The sequence below is a fragment of the Hylobates moloch genome, unplaced genomic scaffold (genome assembly GCF_009828535.3).
Source record: "Hylobates moloch isolate HMO894 unplaced genomic scaffold, HMol_V3 SCAFFOLD_5, whole genome shotgun sequence".
Lineage (NCBI taxonomy): Eukaryota > Metazoa > Chordata > Mammalia > Primates > Hylobatidae > Hylobates > Hylobates moloch.
In genome coordinates, this window is record NW_026652280.1 from 28,727,994 (window position 1) to 28,748,666 (window position 20,673).

Consider the following 20,673-nt stretch of genomic DNA (forward strand, 5'->3'; position numbering starts at 1 on the left):
GAGTTTTTTTGTTTTTTAGACAGAGTCTTGCTCTGTCACCCAGGCTGGAGTGTAATGGCACGATCGTGGCTCACTGCAGCCTCCACCTCCTGGGTCAAGCAATTCTCCTGCCTCAGCCTCCAGAGTAGCTGGGACTACAGGCACCCACCACCATGCCCGGTTACTTTTTTGTACTTTTAGTAGAGATGGGGTTTCACCATGTTGGCCAGGCTGGTCTTGAACTCCTGATCTCAGGTGATCCGCCCACCTCGGCCTCCCAAAGTGCTGGGATTACAGGTGTGAGCCACCACACCCAGCCAGAGTTTCTTGAATACTGGAATATGCCCGTGGTTTCTTGCCCTGGTATGGTCACTGCCTTGCCCCTTCCATGAGTAAGCACGGACAAAAGAACTACCTCAAACAGGGAAGCAGTGGAACTCACTCTCTGGGTGGTATTTATAAACTGGACTGGGACTTAAGTTGTTAAGACATTGGCTGCTGGAGACTATTCTCCCTGGCCCCCTACCTGGGGGGAGAAGGAAATAGTCAACACCTGAGAAAGACTGTTCACAGGAGACCAAAACCCTAGACACTGTTCAGTAGAAAGAGCTCATGACAGGGCAACAAGCACAGGCTTTGTGGTCAGACAGACTGGAGACTGAATCTGGACTGGACTCAGCTAATTACCAGTTCAGAATCAGTTGTGTCACCCAGGCATTCCCGAATGATCTCTAAATTGGTGTTAGTTTAGGACATGTTTTTGACAGGTCTATGACCAAATGAGGAAAAACTAACACAATGTAATATAGTTTTTCATAATATTAAATTTATTGTTTTTATGTTGTAACTATTACCTTCTTACCTTTGTGGTGCTAAAAATGTCCCCTTTTTAAGGAAAGGATCAGGACAGTAGATTGCAGTCGTTTTTTTGTTTTTTTGAGACAAAGTCTCAAAAATCACTGTCGCCCAGGCTGGAGTACAGTGGTGTGATCTCAGCTCACTGCAACCTCTGGCTTCCAGGTTCAAGCGATTCTCCTGCCTCAGCCTACCGAGTAGTTGGGATTATAGGTGTGTGCTACCACATCCAGCAAATTTTTGTTTATTTTTAGTAGAGACGGGGTTTCACCATGTTGGCCAGGCTGGTCTTGAACTCCTGACCTCAAGTGATCCATCCACCTCTGGCTCCCAAAGTGCTGGGATTACAGACATGAACCACCGCACCCAACCAGATTGCAGTAGTGTTTAAGAAGGTTGTCAACCTTGACAGAAATAAAAGTTGGAGATCTTATGTCTGGTCCCAATTGTCCCACACACATACGGTTTTTCACTTGCTGGCGAAGTCCAACAGTCTGGAAGCCACTGACTTAGATGTTTCATTTTTCTCATCAATAAAGTGGGGGAGGGGAAACTTGCAGAATTCTGTGAAGTAATGTTGATATATACATATTATTAATAGCGTCAAGCCTTTACAGTTTTACAATAGCATCTCTATAAAGAGCTTGACTACTTGACCTCAAAGTTTGCTTTAAAAAACCCATACGAAATAGTCTAGCTGAGTGGTCAAAGGGCAAGTTCTGGAGTCAAACTGCCTGGATTTAAATCCCGTGGCGAACACCTGTAATCCCTAGCACTTTGGGAGGCCAAGGTGGGTGGGTTGCTTGAGCTCAGGAGTTCCAGGTCAGCCCAGGCAACATGACAAAACCCCATCTCTACAAAAAATTTAAAAATTAGCTGGGGGTAGTGGCACACACCTGTAGTCCCGGCTACTTCGGAGGCTGAGGCAGGAGGATGGCTTGAGCATGGGAGGTTGAGGTTGCAGTGAGCCATAATAGCACCACTGCACTCTAGCCTGGGTAAGAGTGAGACCCTCTCTCAAAAACAAAAACAAAACAAAATAAATCCTGGCTTTGCCATTTGCTAGCTCTTTGATGCTGAGTAAATCACAACCTCCCCAATTCGCATTTTCTCATCAGTAAAATGGGAACGTTAAACTACAAGACCTATTTAATAGGCTGTTTTAAGATTTAAATTAGATAATCCATTAAGATGCTTATCACAATGCCCTCTAGGTGCTCTAGAAACACTAGTTATCATAAGCATTACTATTAGTAGTTGTAGACTAAGGTGGTCACAAGGTGCCTACTAAATGCCTCCTAGTTTCTGCATCAACATCTTTTAATGATCAAATTAATATAAGAGGCTACAAGGATAATCATGATTAACATTTATTCAAAATATTTCAAATCAAATCTAAAAGTCAAGAATGAGAATCTGGATGCCATACAGATACAGGCAACATCAAATGTCATCCTAAACAAGTATATACAGAATATATTTTTTATCACTTTTGAAATTTGTACATGTTGATCAAAGGAGGTATAATATGCCGCCATAAAATCAAAATCGTAACTTTCAAATAAAATAATTTCTAATAAAAGTTATCTTTTTATAAAGTCAATGTAATTTTTATTTAGTGTGAATTTTGTCCTGTAACATTAATCCTTAGTAAATATAGGTTTTAACGTTATTTGTGTTTTAAAATATGGCTAGTTCACCGGGCGTGGTAGCTCACGCCTGTAATCCCAGCACTTTGGGAGGCCGAAGGAGGTGGATCACTTGAGGTCAGCAGCTCGAGACCAGCCTGAAAAACATGGTGAAACCCTGTCTCTACTAAAAATACACACACACACAAATTAGCCAGGCATGGTGGTGCATGCCTGTAGTCCCAGCTACTGGGAAGGCTGAGGCAGAAGAAGCGCTTGAACGCGGAAGGCGGAGGTTGCAGTGAGTGGAGATCGCAACATTGCACTCCAGCCTGGGCAACAAGAGCAAAACTCCGTCTTAAAGAGAATAAAATAAGTCTAGTTTGTCTGAAATTCGCCAAAATCAATTAGAGTTTTTAACTTAATATACAAATTATACATATATAGCTATATAAGTTTTTAATTTTACAAAAGAAGTTCCCAAATGGTAAATGGGTTTTTTCCTTTATGAATATTTTGTTTTCATAAATATATTAAAAGACAAAAACATATAAACACCCTCTGAGGGCGTCACCCATAAGCAGTTCTCAGGCATAGCTATTAAGCATAAATATATTATTCTCAAGAGAATATTTCTACAGAAGCATAGCCCAACATTTCCTATTAATGCATGATAAAAGTCATATTAGGAGCTAGGCGCGGTCGCTAATGCCTGTAATTCCAGCACTTTGGAAGGTCAAGGTGGGTAGATCACTTGAGGTCAGGAGTTCGAGACCAGCCTGGCCAATACGGCGAAACCCCCGTCTCTATTAAAATTACAAAAATTAGCTGCCCTCAGGTGATCCACCCACGTCGGCCTCCCAGAAGCGCTGGGAACATGCGTGAGCCACCGCGAACGGACTATATGTATGTTTTTAAAAACAACTGTTTCTCTCATCTAATTCACGGAATATTTGTAAATTGAAAATCAAAATTATGGGTACAACATCGCAATTAGCTTAACAACATGTCCAATGCTTAAGGAGCATACACGTTTACGGGAGTACGGGTGGAGGATGCAGCTATGAAGTTAGACCACTTGAGTTTGAATCTAGGCTTTGTCACGTTAAAACTGTGGTCTTAGGCAAGTTACTTAACCTATCTAAACCTTAGTTTCCTGGTTTGTAAACTGGAGACAGTAACAGTATCAACCTCAAAGGGTTATTTTGAGATAATCCGTGTAGAAACTAGCGCTCCGCCTGTCACTAGCAATTAATACATGCTACTATTGTTATCGTTATCAACTGCAACACTAACAGAAATAGCAACGCTATTAACCTCTTTGCTTAGAGGTGATAGCCACAAGCATCAGGAAGGTAAATCCACAGACAGAAGATGATAAAACGTTTTGTAAGAAAGCACGTGTTAATTTGATCACGCTTCTCACCACAAGCAACGTAAATTTTCTAGACTTATCTCCGGAACCAAAAAAGAAAGTCGAAACCTAGGACCACCTAGGTAACACCACATGCAGAGATAGTTATCGCCAGCGTGAAAGAAACACCTGCCAATCCCGGTCCACAGATGGCATTTCATAATAGACGGAATCGGTCCAATCTTAGAACTCTCCAGCCCGCAGCAAGTCTTTTTTTAAAGGGAGGAGCCACACACACAGCCTAACTCCTGCCGTTAACTCGGCCTGACTGAATAAAGGAGATACACTTGCCACAGGGTTTCCAGCCACAGAAGTCCTTTTGTGGAGGGGTGCAGAAAGAGCGAGAAAGAGATGCTGGCGTTTGGGAGGCCTAGGGCCTCGTTCCCGGGCGAGAGCGGGGCGCCCCGGCACCACCGGGCGGAGGAACCTAGAAATCGCGCGCCGGGGAGAGCCGCGGCCGCTGGAACCTGGGTCGCCGCGACGCAGCCGGTCCCTCGCCCTCAGCGCGGACTCCGCGAGCCGCTTCCCTTCCCCCAGCCCCCACCGCCAGGCCGGGACCGGCGGGGGCCGCACTCGCAGAGGCCGGAGGCGCGGCAGCGCTGTGCTCTCGGGGCCGAGCCAGGGGAAGCCGGCGCCCGCTCCTCTCCCGGACCCCCGCCCGGGCCCCACCGCGCCGGGCCTTACCAGAGGTCTCGCGCCGCGACAGGTGGTGCAGCCGGCAGAGGCCGCGCCCTGCCGCCCGCCCTGGCGATGCTCAGCTCCGGCGCCGCCCGGCCCTCCCCTTCTGCGAGCCTCCCGGAGCCGCCGCCAGCTCAGGCTCACACTGGCGCGGGCGGCCCCACACCCAGAGGTAGCCCAACGAGCGGCCGGGTGAGGGGAGGGCGCGAGGAGCCGGCCAGGCGCGGGGCCGGGAAGGCGCGGCCCACGGTGGAGACGGACGGGCTCGCGGGCCAATGGGAGGCACGAACCGGTCGGAGGGGCGGGCTCCGTCTGGAGGCTTAGCTGCCGGCGCCGGGGTTCCTGTCCTCCCCGCCTTCCTCAACCCGGCTCCTGGAGGTTACGGTTCCGAGGCGGGGCGGGCGGCCGCGTGGACGCGATGCTGAGGATGTGAGAAGTGCCGTGCAGAGGAGGAGGAGGAGCTCCGCCGCTCCCTGAAGGAAGCTGGGGCTGGCCGACCGCGCCCCCAGCACTCCTGGCCCGGGGTTCCCAGTCTCCGAACCCGCGGAGGCCAGGGAAGTTGGGAGTTGGAGTCTGTCCTGCCTGAGCCACAGAGGAAGGGGGAGGACGGGAGGGCGGGAGACGGCAAAGGAAGGAGGAAGAGGACCCAGGAAATGCAAGGCTTCTGCACTTCAGCGACGCTTTCACTTTCCGAGCTGTTTTGTGTGCATAGGACTTGCTCTTCTGCAGAATTCTTTGCCACTCCTCATGGCTGCTGGCAAGGTTATTGGCCTGCGGTGAATTTACCAGTCACCTCCACTGTCACAGTCACCATAAATAGATGTTCAATGTTCTGCCTCAGAAAAGCACCAGAACACTTAATTGTCTTGTCCTTGAAAGCAGCAGGGACCGTGCCTTCCTACGTCCCTACCCCCGCCCTCCCAACGGTTGTGACATGGGAGGATATTTCTTCACCCTTATTTCAGAAAATGTTGTCACCCAAAACTCTACTATAATGAGCTTGTGTACTCTTAAAACAAGGCATGGTAATGACAATTTCAAAAATAAGATGTAAAATATAAAAAAGAGGCAAGGCAGAATCAAATTAAAAGTGATGGAAATGTAGGATTGAGAAGATGGAGTGGAAGTAGAGAAGAGTGAATTGCTCCCTCCTAAACTCTGACAATTTATAAAATCTGGGGTAACCGCCCCTCTCTGAACATTGAAGGGTGGGGCCTGTGAGGAGGAAACTCCAGTTAGGTGATAATCCATAGGTGTGGTTGCTATAATAACCACGCAGGCAAGGAGAGGTTATAAATATGCATGACCTAAAGTAACTCTGCTTGCCAGGAGCTTACGAGATGCAGCAGGTTGGATGAAGGAAACGAAACATTACCAGTGTCTTTCTACATAAACGCTTCATTAGTAGAGGTGAAATTCTTTTGTCTTTGAAAGACAGTTGTGGGGGTGTGTGGGGTGGATGGGGAATGGGGAGATGTTGGTCAAAGGGTAAAAAGTTTCAGGAGTAAGTTTTAGAAATACCGCACAGCATGGTAACTATAGTTCATAATGTATATTTCGCAATGGCTAAAAGAGTAGATTTTAAATACTCTCACCAAAAAGAAATAAGTTTGTGAGGTGATGGATATATTAGCCTAATTTGATCATTCCACAATGTATTGAAACATTACATTGTATCCCATTGCATTAAAGTATATACATTTTTTTTCTTTCGAGGTGGAGTCTTGCTCTGTCGCCCAGGCTGGAATGCAGTGGCATGATCTTGACTCACCCAAACCTCTGCCTTGCAGGTTCAAGCGATTCTTTTGACTCAGCCTCCCAAGTAGCTGGGATTACAGGCGCCCGCCACCACACCTAGCTAATTTTTGTATTTTTAGTAGAGACGGGGTTTCTCACCATGTTGCCCAGGCTAGTCTCGAATTTCTGGCCTCAAGTGATCTGCCTGCTTCGGCCTCCCAAAATGCTGGGATTACAGGCATGAGTCACCAGTGCCCGACCATAATTATATACAATTGTTTGTCAATTTAAAGAATTTAAGGACAATTTGTCCTACATTCGAATAATCCCAGGTTGAAGGTTGTAGAGAGCTATCATGGAGGGAACTTACTTTGCTTAAATTGAAGTCAATTCATTCCTTATTAAATACCTGCTACTGTTAAGGAGGTAGACATTGCTGTTTTCTGGTCTGCTCTGACAACAATTTCTTTCCCCTTAGCCACTTCCAGTGATTGGTCAGAGACTTTCTAATGAAAACAATTCCATCCTGGCTAACACGGTGAAACCCCGTCTCTACTAAAAATACAAAAAATTAGCCAGGCGTGGTGGCGGGCGCCTGTAGTCCCAGCTACAGGGAGGCTGAGGCAGGAGAATGGCGTGAACCCAGGAGGCCTAGCTTGCAGTGAGCCGAGATCGCGCCACTGCACTCCAGCCCGGGCGACAGAATGAGACTCCATCTCAAAAAAAAAAAAAAAGAACAAAAGAAAAAGAAAACAGAACTAACTTTTTCTGCTACTGTGCACACACAGTCACCACAGAATACAATACTTCACCTTTAGTCACCAAAACGTATGTGGGTTGCTCCTCACCAACAACCAGTTCTTCAGCTGTGACCTGGTGGGTGTCCTATCATTTAACTCAATTCTGATACTGTCTACCAGGAGATAGTGTCGCATCGCACAGGTTGAGGGCTCAGTCTCACAAGAGTGTCCCCCACTTCAGATGCCAGTCACAAGTCCCAGATTGCCATTACCCTGTCACTGGGTTATATTAACTTGCTAGGATGGCTCACAAAACTCAAGGAAACACTTTATGTACATTATAAAGGATGTCATAAAGGACACAGATGAACAGCCAGATGGAAGAGATGCATGGGGCACAGTATGTGGCAAGGGGTGTGGAGCTTCCATGCCCTCTGTTGCTTACCACCCTCCACATGCCTTCACGTGTTCAGCAATCAGGAAGCTCTTTGAACCCTGTCCTTCTGGAGTTTTATGGAGGCTTCCTTACATAGGTGTGATTAATTACATCATTGACCATTGGAGATCAACTCAACCCTTATCTCCTCTTCCTTCCCAGGAGGTCAGGGGGCAGAGGATGGAGCTAAAAGTTACGGTCCTCTAATCACATGGTTGATTCCCCTGGCAACCAGCCCCCATCCTGAGGCTATCTAGGAGCCCACCAAGAGTTGCCTCATTAGAACAAAAGATGCCCCTGTCACTCAGGAAATTCCAAGGGATTTAGAAGCTTTTTCTCAGGAACCAGGGCAAAGACAAAATGTACATTCCTATTCTATCACAATGTCACAGGTTTCTTTTCCTATACAATATAGTGACATATGGCTATTGAGTACTTGCAATGTGGCTATTTTGAGATGTACATTGGATTTGCAGACAGTGCAAAAAAATAAAGAAGGGAAATATCTTAATTTTTAAAATATTGATCACATGTTGAAATAATATTCTGTATATTTTGGGTTCATGCAACATATTATTAAAGTTATTTTTTAAATCTCTTTTACTTTTTAAATGTCGCTACAGAAAATTTAAAATTATATACGTAATTCCCATTTGTGGTTTGCACTGTATTTCAGTTGGATCATGCTGGTCTAAGGTGATCCTGTTAGAAACACATACAAGGAAGCTGATGGCTGGGGCTTTTGGAAAGGCTTTTTTAAAAAAAAAGAACAGATTCAACTGGCATGTGTCTTTGGCTTTTTTGCTTCATCTCACTTTTTGCCACAGATGTTTAGTGGCATGGCACCCATCATTGGGCCATAAGATGACAAACAAGAGAATGAAGGCCTGCACTTTAAGGATGTCAGAGGAGTAGAAGAGCCTGGGTTCTTCTTCTCCAGTGCACACACGTGCATACTGGAAAAGTTAATATAGCAACCTAACATGTTCCTTTCATGTAACAGCTGCTGAGTGACATATTACATATATTGGGATCTGAGCAGTGAAAAGGCAGGAAAAAGACACATGTAATTGGAAAACATGAGTAATCATTAGTAGAAACGTAGTGTCTAAAACCTTCTGAAATTTCCCTCTGCTGGTTTCTATGGGCAAGAATTACACTGGTGGATATAACTCCTGGGTTAAATAAAGTGGTCATTACTCTGCGACTGGTTGTGAATTTTCTGCATGATCATCTTAAGCTTTGAAAAATACTGTGCTTTCTTGCATTTACCTTTTATCCCCAATCTGTCCAGCATTCTTGCTTGAATTGAGCTATGTCATCTTTAAATGATACTATTTTGGGCTGAGTGAGGTGGCTTACTCCTGTAATCCCAGCACTTTAGGAGGCCAAGTTGGGCGGATTGCTTGAGCACAGGAGTTCGAGACCAGCCTGGGCAATATGGTGAAACCTCATCTTTACAAAAAAAAAAAAAATTAGCCAGGCCTGATGGTGCAGGCCTGTAGTCTTAGCTACTTGGGAGGCTGAGGTGGGAAGATAGCTTGAGCCCAGGAGGCAGAGGTTGTGCTGAGCTGAGATCGCTTCCCTGTACTCCAGCCTAGGTGACAGAGTGAGACCCTGTCTCCAAAAAAAAAAAAAAAGCTTCTTTGATCCAGTAATAGTTATAGTGAGACACTAAGATGTCTTATCAGTTAGTGCTTAAAAGACCAAGGGGAATTATATACATCCATAGGTCTCCAGAAATAATGTAAGTGTGTAGTTATTTTTCAAGTATAGAATTTTTAAAAATGAATGTTAAGGTCTAATGTGTAGTGGGTTGGGGCACACAGAATCAAAACAGTACTATGATTATCCTTAATACTATTATTACTAATCTACTACTAGTAGTTTATACTTGACATCCTCAATTTGACCTAATAAGAGTTAATGAGCTATTCTAAAGGACGAAATATAAATGAAGATATTACGACAGGAACAAGATTTTTGTGCATTGTAAGAGTAACTGTTAGAAATGATTTTTAGCTCCCAACAACAGAAAGCCCAATTAGAGTTGATGTATACAAATATGGGCTTTTTCACAAAAATATGAGGGTAGGATTTAAGGCTAAACATGGCTCAATCACTTTCTGGATAATCTTTGAGAGAAGGAAAGAATCTCTTCTAAATGCAGGGTCTCTCCAGTAAATGAAGATAAAATCTGACAATTTTTGACTGGAACTATGGCTGAGCAAGAAATATAACTCCAAGCAGAGTATAAGTTATCCATAAATTAGACATCCCAATTATAGATAATCAGGGAATGATAGAAGGAAAGTTATTTGGATTCCTATGGGGTGGGAGTGGAAGGCATGGAGGGGGTGTTTGAAAATTATCTGGACAAATGCCTCAGTTCTTCAAAAAAAATTTTTTTTTTGCTTTTGTTTTATTTTGTTCATTTACTTATTTACATCGAAGGAAAAAGCACACTTTGGGAGTGTGGAGTACTTGAATTCTAGGGCTAGCTCTCACACTGTCTTAATAAGAGGCTGGATGTCTTTTTCTCTGGTTAGGTGGACACAATTAAACTTTCCCTACATATCTCAAAGGGCATTGAAAAGAGGAATGAGACAAAAAAGATGCAAGACTTTTGCGAAGTTTAAAAGGATATAGATGCAAAGTATTCTCATGCAGGCTGTCTGCCTGGCATGTAGATGATGTTTGATAAATAATAATTACCATTCATTGAGTACTTACTATTTGCTAAGCGTTGCTCTAAGGCACCTAATGTATTTTATTTATTTTTACTTTTTTTTTTTTTGAGACAGGGTCTTGCTCTATTGCCCAGGCTGGAGTGCAGTGGTATGATCTCGGCTCACTGCAACCTCTGCCTCCCAGGTTCAAGCAATTCTTCTGCCTCATCCTCCTGAGTATCTGGGATTACAGGTGCGTGCCACCACACCTGGCTAATTATTGTAATTTTAGTAGAGACAGAGTTTTGCCATGTTGGCCAGGCTGGTCTTGAACTCCTGACCTCAGGTGATCCACCCTTGGCCTCCCAAAGTGCTTTTACAGGCATGAGCCACTGTACCCTGCCCACCTCATGTATATATTAAAATTATTTAATTGTCCTAACAACACTATCAAGTAGGTATAATTATTTCTGTTTCTTTTTTTATTTTATTTTAGAGATGGGGGGGTCTTGCCATGTTGCCCAGGCTGGTCTTGAACTCCTGAACTCAACGAATCCTCCCACCTTGGCCTCCCAAAGTATTGGGATTATGGGCATGAGCCACCGTGCCACTCCTGTTTTTGTTGTTGTTGTTGTTCAAGATAGGGTATTGCTCTGTCACCCACGCTGGAGTGTAGTGCCAATTGTAGCTCATTGCAGCCTTGATCTCCCAGGGTCAAGCAATCCTCCCGCCTCAGCCTCCCAAGTAGCTGGGACTACTGGCATGCACCACCACAACCAGCTAATATTTTTTATTTTTAGTAGAGACAAAGTCTCGCTATGTTGCTCAAGCTGCTCCTGAACTCTTGATCTCAAGCTATTCTCCCACCTTGACCTCCAGAGTGCTGAGATTACAGGCATGAGCCACTGTGCCCAGCTGGTAGGTATAATTATTATCCCCATTTTACATATGGGAAAACTGAGGACTTAGATGTTGATTCATCCACTAATAAGTGGAAAGAGGATACAAACTACACTGTACACTGAATATTTTAAAATATGTTTATGTACAGTTCAGTGTCTTGGAAAGATTTGAAAGTAAACTTGGAGCATTATGTCACCCCACTCCCCAACCTGGGAAAGCCTTCCCCACTGTAAGCTGTTGATTAAAAACTGCTTCATAATTCAAGGACAAATTCTAATCTCACCTCTTCAGTGAACACTGGTGTAATAGTATGTAAATGCACACTGGAATCACCAGGGAGCTTTAAACAAATTGATGCCTACCTTATACCAATAAAATAAGAATGTTCCGATATGGGTCTCCAACACCCATGTTTCTTAAGAGTTCTCATGTATTTCTGTTTTATATACTTTTTATACAACATAATAGAAACTCCATGAGAGTAGAGATTTATAAAAAGTATTTCTTCCTGTATTCCTAAGTCCTCAGATATGGCTGATGCTTGATTAAAGGATAAAACTGTCTGTTTTATTGTGCAAATCACTCAGCGTTGACATCTAATGTAGGAGTTCTCACAGTGTGGTCCCAGGCCATCATCATCATCATCATCACTGAACTTGTTAGAAATGCAAATTCTCAGGCCCCACCCCACAGCCACTGAATCAGAAACTCCAGAGTTGGGGCCTCCAGCTCCAGAGTTGGGTCTTCCTTTTAACAAGCCCTCCAAGTGATCTGGACACGCACTCAAGCTTAAGAACCACTGTCTGACGTTGTGCATTCATCAAGCATTCCTCAGGGCATAATTTATTTTCCTGTATTAAATTTCCTGCTGAGAAAAGGTAATTGGGAAATAGGAATGAAAAAGACACAACATTTACCATCAAGGAGTCTACATTACAATATGGAAACAAAGTATTTACTCATATAAGTATTTATTTATTTATTTATTTTTATTTTTTTTTTTTTTGAGACGGAGTCTTGCTCTGTCACCCAGGCTGGAGTGCAGTGGCGCGATCTCGGCTCACTGCAAGCTCCACCTCCCGGGTTCACGCCATTCTCCTGCCTCAGCCTCTCCGAGTAGCTGGGACTACAGGCGCCCGCCACCACGCCCGGCTAATTTTTTTGTATTTTTAGTAGCGACGGGGTTTCACCGTGGTCTCGATCTCCTGACCTTGTGATCCGCCCGCCTCGGCCTCCCAAAGTGCTGGGATTACAAGCATGAGCCACCGCGCCCGGCCTCATGTAAGTATTTAAACAGGCAGTATATTATTAAATATTTACAGGTGAAGTGATACAGTCATTGTATTTCTAATGAGATTGTTGAGGTTGGATGAGGTTTTTTTGGTTGTTGTTGTTTGCTTTTGGTTTTTGGTTTTTTGAGACGGAGTTTCACTCTTGTCACTGAGGCTGGAGTACAGCAGCACAATCTCGGTTCACTGTAACCACTGCCTCCCAGGTTCAAGCAATTCTGCCTCAGCCTCCCGAGTAGCTGGGATTACAGGTGGGCACCACCACACCGGCTAATTTTTGTATTTTTAGTAGAGATGGGGTTTCACCATGTTGCTCAGGCTGGTCTTGAACTCCTGATCTCAGGTGATCCGCCCACGTTGGCCTCCCAAAGTGCTGGGATTACAGGCGTGAGCCACTGCACCTGGCTCCAGATGAGGTCTTTATGGGGTTCATTATACTACATTTTCTACTTTGGGGTTTAACCAAGCATTTCATTATAAAAGTTGTGGTTTTTTTTGTTTTGTTTTGTTTTGTTTTAAGTCACCATGTGAAGAATAAGCTCAAAGTGCTGTAGTAGTTCAAAAGAAGTAGTCACTTCTTAAATTTGGATTACCTCAGAAAGCTTTGTGAAGAACGTGGACATCAGAAAGAGGCTTGCCTCAAGCAGAAAAGTCCCTTAAATAATATATTATCAGCTTGGTGCGGTGGCTCATACCTTTAATCCCAGGACTTTGGCAGGCCCAGCAGGGTGGATCACTTGAGGTCAGGAGTTTGAGACCAGCCTGGCCAATACGGTGAAACCCCTTCTCTACTAAAAATACAAAAATTAGCTGGGCATGGTGGTGCATGCCTGTAATCCCAGCTACTCAGGAGGCTGAGGCAGGAGAATTGCTTGAACCCGGGAAGCGGAGGTTACAGTGAGCCGAGATCATGCCACTGTACTTCAGCCTGGGTGACAGAGCAAAACACCGTTTCAAAATAAATAAATAAATACATAAATATAAATATTATCTACTACAGATCCACAAACTATTATCTATAATTCCAAAATCCAAAAAGTTTTTTTTAAATTTTGTCATTTTGGTAGTGCCAGAATTTATTTGGTGACAAATAAGAATTTGTCACAAGGCTGTCTATAGTCTTTATTTCCCTAACATAGTGTAAATATTTATTTATTTCTCTTCAAAAATGTGAATGTGTTAATAGGCACTGCTCCGGATCCCACAGTGGGTATTATGTAACATAACAGTATATGCTCCAAAAGTGTCTAAATTCTGAAGCCCAGCTGGCCCAAAGGGCATCATTCATTTGTGTGATCAAAAAGTGAAGCTCTCCTTGTGGTAAAAGAAATTAGGGAAAGGTTTGTGTAGTTCTCAATTTCAATTTTCCAATTTCTTAATTAAATACTGCTTATTATAATGCCTGAAACCTAAGCTTATTATGAATGAGAAACAATTATGACATTTTATTTGCTGTTGTGCACACAGAAATGACTCATTTGAGTTTTAAGAACTTAACCTTGGCTGGGCATGGTGACTCACACTTGTAATCCCAGCACTTTGGAGGACGAGGGGGGCAGACTACTTGAGCTCAGGAATTCAAGACCAGACTGGGCAACATGGCAAAACCCTGTCTCTACTAAAAATAGAAAAATTAGCCAGGCGGAGTGGCACACGCCTGTAGTCCCAACTACTCGGGAGGCTAAGGTGGGAGGATCATTGGAGCCTGGGACGCAGAGGTTGCAGTGAGCTGAGATCACAGCATGCTACTGCATTCCAGTCTGGGCATAGAGCAAGACCCTGCCTTAAAAAAAAAAAAAAAAAAAAAGAACTTAGTCTTTAAGGAAATATTTGTGATGACAGAAGTCACTAAAGTGGTTACTGTTAAGATAGGTTGGCTGGAAAGAGACATAAAGGAAATTTCTGGAGGCTGAAAACCTTCTATCTGTCAGTCTGGGCAATGGCTACATAGGTGTGTACATATATAAAAATTCATCATGTTTGAAATTTATGTACTTTATGTACCTCACTGCATAAATTTTATATCCACTTCAATAAATACATAAAATAAGCCATTTGCATTGTGCATTGCTGTTTCTTTGGGAGTAAAGGTTCACTGCAACTCTGTTGTGAATTCAATATCTTCCTAATGGGCTTCCTCCTTGGTGTCTGATATTAAACTCTCTGAGAAAAAGGAAAGAGCCATCCTTGGCACATCCTTGATTGCCCAGAATAAAGCTCACCAGGCCTTGTCAGTGTGGTCAAATGGCCTTGCAGACAATACAAACAATGCTGGGCCCAGAAAGAAGACATAAGCTCTTCTGGGAAGAAAGATGGATTACGACACAGAGGATCAGGTAAAACAAGGTGTCAAGGCCCAAATGAACATGAAATCAGAGGAGGAAATAGGTGTTCGGTTTGATTACGGAACGAACAGAGGAAGGCAGGGGTGTGGAATAGTTGTGTGAATTCTGTACTGGTGGAAATTGAGGCTGCTATTTTGGGCTTTGTTTTCAGTTCAGCCTATTCACCTGTGAACGGGGAGGAACCTTAAAGTGGCAGTCTGCGGGCACACACCTGGCCATGTGACTTCCCTGTAAAACCCTTCCGTTGGCAAAGTGCAAAGTAGTATATGTGTCAGTTATCTCAAGATGGGCATATATTCATCAGCTTTTCTTAAAATTAAAGGAAGATGCCTGGAAAAACTTTTGTACCAGGTATCAGTTGCCATGAGAATGGAGCAGCCTTATCTCATCCAGGCACCATGATTCCTTTTTTTAAAATTTATTATTATTATTATTATTATTATTGCGGCGGGGTCTTGTTCTGTTACCCAAGATGAAGTGCAGTGTCCCAATCATGGCTAACTGGAGCCTTGACCCCCTGGGCTAAAGCGATCCTCCCATCTCAGCTTCCTGAGTAGCCAGGACTCAGGCGCACACCACCATGCCTGGCTAATTTCTGGGGTTTTTTTGTTTTGTTTTGCTTTTTGTAGAGATGAGGTTTTGCCATGTTGCCCAGGCTGGTCTCTTACTCCTGAGCTCAAGGAATCTGCCCGCCTCGGCCTCCTAAAGTGCTGGGATTACAGGCATGAGTCACTCTGCCTGGCCAAAATCCATATTATTGAGATTTCAGAAACTTACAGAAGGTTATTATCTTTGTAATAAGAGTAATATATGAGTAAGATTGTCGGTTTTAGGTTGACACATTACCTACTGCAAAAGCAGATTGTGCTACTCACATCTTTAGATTTGTGTAACTCCATCTGCTTTAGAATAGAAGATATTAATAATGAATACTGACTGCACCACTGAGAATTATTCTCCAATAAATTAGGATCATTAAAAATGCAAACTCTAAAAATACAAGAGTAAGTAAACAGTAAAGACATTTTTTTTTTTTTTTTTTTTTGCTAGACTCACTGCAAAAATAAACCTCTTGTCAGCCTGGTCTGAAAGTGAGGCATAAAAGCATTTGGTGTAGGTAAGTATGATCATTAAGAAAAAATCATGTTTTCCCCAAATACAGTGAAGTGCTAATGGTGGTAATTACCTCCAAAAAAGTACTAACAATTCTTTATAAAATTAAAATAAATACAACTTCCAAGTTGTCTAAAGAGTAAACTAGTGCCATAATAAGCAGTGTCTTCATTATCAAAATATGTTAAGATAAGTTCTAGAAATTTTTGTGAAGAATAAAGAAGTTAACATGACAGGCTTATTAACAATAGAAGAACCTTTATTCCTTAAGGAAAAATAGCATGTTGATAGTTATGGATAATATTGTACTACATTTGATTTTCTCTTCGGGCTTTAGGTAACCTGGAGGGAGTAAAGCAAAAATTGACTAGCAACATGGCATGGTGGAAATATCCTCTTCTTTTATGAAAAGTGATTCAGTCTTGCTGAAGCCTCACCCCTAAAATCTTCCTGAGTTGTAGGCTGCTTGTTGTTACTTATTCTAAATCCTAGTCCTGGCTCCATCACTATCTAGAAGTCCTTACCTGAGGACTCCAGAAACAGCAATTCTCGCATCACTAGGCAGCTTGTTAGAAAAAGCCACTCCAGGGCCGGGCGCAGTGGCTCACGCCTGTAATTCCAGCACTTTGGGAGGCTGAGGCAGGCAGATCACGAGGTTAGGAGATCGAGACCATCCTGGCTAATACGGTGAAACCCTGTCTCTACTAAAAATACAAAAAAAAGAAAATCCGGGATGGTGGCCATGCCCTTAGTCCAGCCTTGGGAGGGTGAAGAGAACCATTAAATCAGGGAGTGGAAGTGAAAAGCCACTCCAGGCTCGCTGCATCAGGATTTGTACTGCAATAGCATGCCCAGGGCACAGTAATGTTTGAGAAATACGGAGGACCTCTGAAGTGCTAGATTCTGTGAACTCACACTGCTGTAAGTAGACTTGTTTCTAGATAGGGGATAATGAGAAGCCCATGGTTTGCTCTTTACCTTCCAAAAGGTCCTGTGCCAAGACAAATGCACAGTTGTTCTTTTTCTTCCTACACTGAGAATATGCTATGCTTAAACCATGAGCATTACAATTTTATTGTTCATTCCCTAGATGTGTAATAATGAACTAAGCACCAAATAGGATAGATACAGTTTTTGGTTGATGTCTGGGGAAAAAAAAAATCCCAAGAATATTTACCTTGATCATCCAAATAGTATTCCTGGTATCCTGAAATTAATTCTACGTAAGTGTCTTTAATAGACCCTGCAGGCTTCAAAGCTCTTAGACTATGTGAGTTTGAAAAGCTACCTCTGAGATTCTATCTCTTGGGGGCAGTACAGCGACATTTTTCTGTAAAGTGTTCATAATTTCTGTGGCCAAGAGAGCAGTTACAACAGGTACAGTCATTTAAGGACACCAAAATACATAAATTGTGTTTGATTATCCAGTACCTTTTCCTACTAAGCAACAAATGGTAAGTTCTTTTGTGCAGGGGATATCAGAACCCTAAAAACAGCTTTGACATTGTATATTGAATCTTTCAAATATTTCACATGAACAAGATGTGGTTGAACCACAAAAGAAACCTCCTAGGTGTGCCTTTCCTTCCAATAGGTTTTTCTATTTGAGACAAGGTTTCACTCTGTCACTTAAGCCGGAGTGCAGTGGCACAATCTTGGCTCACTGCAACCTCCGGCTCCTGGGTTCAAGCAATTCTTCTGCCTCCTCCCGAGTTGCTGGGATTACAGGCGTGCGCCACCATGCCCAGCTAATTTTTTGTATTTTTATTAAAGATGGTGTTTCACCATGTTGCCCAGGCTGGTCTGGAACTCCTGGGCTCAAGTGATCCGCCAACTTCAGCCTCCCAATGTGTTGGGATTACAGGTGTGAGCCACCATGCCTGGCCCCAATAGTTTTTTACTTTAAACTTGCTAGCCTTCTGAAGTGCTTTCTGAATTGAATTACCTCCTACGGCAAGCTGTGCTCCTGCGCTGAAGATACTTCCAAATGTTCTTCTCATGGCCATCAGTTACCTTAGGAATGTCTGTGGGACTCCAAGACCTCTTTAGAGGTTTGACTCAATTCCAGTGTTTCACCTTGGGACTTGGCCATTTTGGGGTCTGCACCAGCCCCAGAAATTAACTGGGATCCTTCCTGATTAACAGGCATCCAAAGGAAAGTAGTATGTCTTTCCTTCCTTGCACTTGAACCACATGTTGTGCTTAAACCATGAGCAGTACAATTGCATTGCACTATTCACTAGATGTGTAGCAATGAACAAGGCAAGAGGTAGAAGGTTTCACTAAATAGGATAGAGGCAAAGTCTCTGGCTGATATCTGGAAAAAAAATCCCAGAACAGGAATTGTACTTAGATTGTAAAACCAAAATTGAACCAAAATTGTAAATTAGATTGTACAGAAGGACATAGACTAAATGATTATTCCTAAATAACACTACTTTGCAAAAAGGATAATCTAGATTCCAACTTATTAAGTCCACCAAATGGTGCAAATAGAATTTCTTGTTCATATCTTTGTGCCTGCAACTAAAAGATGATGGCCTAAAAACTTTATTCATAAAGTTCTAGATCAAGGGTTCCTAACCTTTTTGGTGTGCTGGACACATCAGCGGTCTGGTGAAGCCTACAGACTCCTCAGAATGTTTTATTAAATGTGTAAAGCAAAATACATAGAATAACCACAGAATCCAATTATAATGAAATAAAGTTACCAGAATAATTTTTTAACCCCCAAATTTCTGGTATAATAATATATATGCTACTTTTTAATGCATTAAATAACAGTGGCTCTAATAACTAGTAAGAATGATATTTCAAAGTATTAGGTTGGTGCAAAAGTAATTGTGGTTTTTGCTATTACTTTCAATGGCAAAAACCTCAATAACATTTGCACCAACCTAATATCTGCAACAACTGTAAAGTGACATAAAAAAATCTGTAATTTCGGCTGGGCACAGTGGCTCACGCCTGTAATCCAAGCACTTCGGGAGGCCAAGGTGGACGGATCACCTGAGGTCGGGGGTTTGAGACCAGCCTGACCAACATGGAGAAACCGCGTCTCTACTAAAAAAATACAAAATTAGCCGGGTGTGGTGGCACATGCCTGTAATCCCAGCTACTCGGGAGGCTGAGGCAGGAGAATCGCTTGAACCCGGGAGGCAGAGGTTGTGGTGAGCCGAGATTGCACCATTGCACTCCAGACTGGGCAACAAGAGCAAAACTCCATCTCAAAAAAAAAACAAAAAAAACTGTAGTATTTGTTAATTCTAGCAGTTTGTTCCCTACATTGATAATTGAAGAAAATGTTAAATTCCAGTTAGAAATTAGTGCAAATAAATACAGATGCTCGTCAACCTCTGATGGGGCCATACCCTGATAAACCCATCATAAAAATATTGTTAAGTTGATAATACATTTAATTCACCTAACCTACCAAACATTATAGTTTAACTTCACTTACCTTCAGTGTGCTCAGAACACTTACATTAGCCTACATTTGGGCAAAATCATCTAGCACAAAATCTTATTTTATTTTATTTTATTTTTGAGATGAAGTCTGGCTCTGTCACCCAGGCTGGAGTGCAATGGCGTGATCTCAGCTCACTGCAACCTCCACCTCCTGGGTTCAAGCAATTCTCCCACCTCAGCCTCCCGAGTAGCTGGGATTACAGGTGTGTGCCACTATGCCCGGCTACTTTTTGTATTTTTAGTAGAGATGGGGTTTCACCATGTTGGCCAGGCTGGTCTCAAACTCCTGACCTCAAGTGATCAACCTGCCTCGGCCTCCCAAAGTGCTGGGATTACAGACGTGAGCCACTGTGCCTGTCCACAAAGCCTATTTTATAATAATGTGTTGACTTTCTCATGCAATTTATTGAATACTGTACTGAAGTGAAAAACAGAATAGTTGTATGGATACTTGAAGAATGTTTTCTGCTGAATGTGTATAACTATCCCACCATCATAAAGTTAAAAAATCTAAAGTCTGGGACTGTTTATGTATTTTTCCCAGTCCAAGTTCACGTATCACCTATGGTTAAGAACTCTTGTACCAGGCTATCAGTTTTTATCTAAGTTCAACTAGGAGCCCTGTTTTATCTGTCAGCAATTTATGAGTTCAACTTATGATCATGGAAAACAATTTCCTGTAGCAATTTCTTTTGTCAGATCCCCAATTTCAAGGTGAAGTGGGGACATTCTCTGTCAACAGGTGTTTTGTGACTTTCAGTAAACTCCACTCTTTCAATTTATTGAGCTTTGCCAGGGACAATGTTACATTACCTGGGCTTTCCAGTTACTGGGTGAATCCACACTATGACACAAATGCAGGTTTAACTGATTAACATTGCAGAGGTTGCTTTCAAGTTGAAAACCAGCCGAATTTCCCAGCCTCCAAGGTTTATAATTTAGGGAACTTGTCTTAGCTATCTTCTGTTCCATGTGAAGAGGAATTTGTTTATGTCTATCCTTGTGCCAGGGGCACATGTTGTTAGGTCAAGAAAGTAATTTATTCCTGCCATACTGACTTTCAGAATAATTGCTGTAGAATATGTTTTTGAAAGCCTCCCACAGAGAATTTTTTAAAAAGCAGTTTACAACTTTATTTTTGGTACAAAAATATTTTAGCTTCTTTTGTGAAGAAAGTATATATATATATATTATATATATATATATATATATTTTTTTTTTTTTTTTTTTGAGACCCAGGCTGGAGTGCAGTGGCATGATCTCGGTTCACTGCAACCTCCACCTCCCAGGTTCAAGCAATTCTCCTGCCTCAGCTTCCCAAGTAGCTGGGACTACAGGCACGCACCAGCACGCCCGGCTAATTTTTGTATTTTTAGTAGAGATGGGGTTTCACTGTGCTGGCCAGGGTGGTCTGTGGTC

The 20,673-nt window shown here is 42.8% G+C and overlaps 1 protein-coding gene across 4 annotated transcripts in view; it reads right to left on the reverse strand.

Moving 5' to 3' along the window:
- Nucleotides 1-4,957, reverse strand: part of ME2 (malic enzyme 2) — a 71,261-nt gene extending 66,304 nt beyond the window's left edge. Inside the window, exons 1-2 of one of the 4 annotated variants that reach the window (XM_058438334.1) lie at nucleotides 4,561-4,952; nucleotides 1,298-1,398 (exon numbers count right to left, since the gene is read on the reverse strand). The gene's annotated coding sequence lies outside the window, so the exon portion shown is untranslated. Of the gene's footprint in view, nucleotides 1-841; nucleotides 863-1,297; nucleotides 1,399-4,560 lie in introns of those variants that run through there. The other 3 variants (XR_004248079.2, XM_032152270.2, XM_058438335.1) reach the window with 3 other exon arrangements.
- Between the last annotated feature and the right edge of the window lie 15,716 nt (nucleotides 4,958-20,673).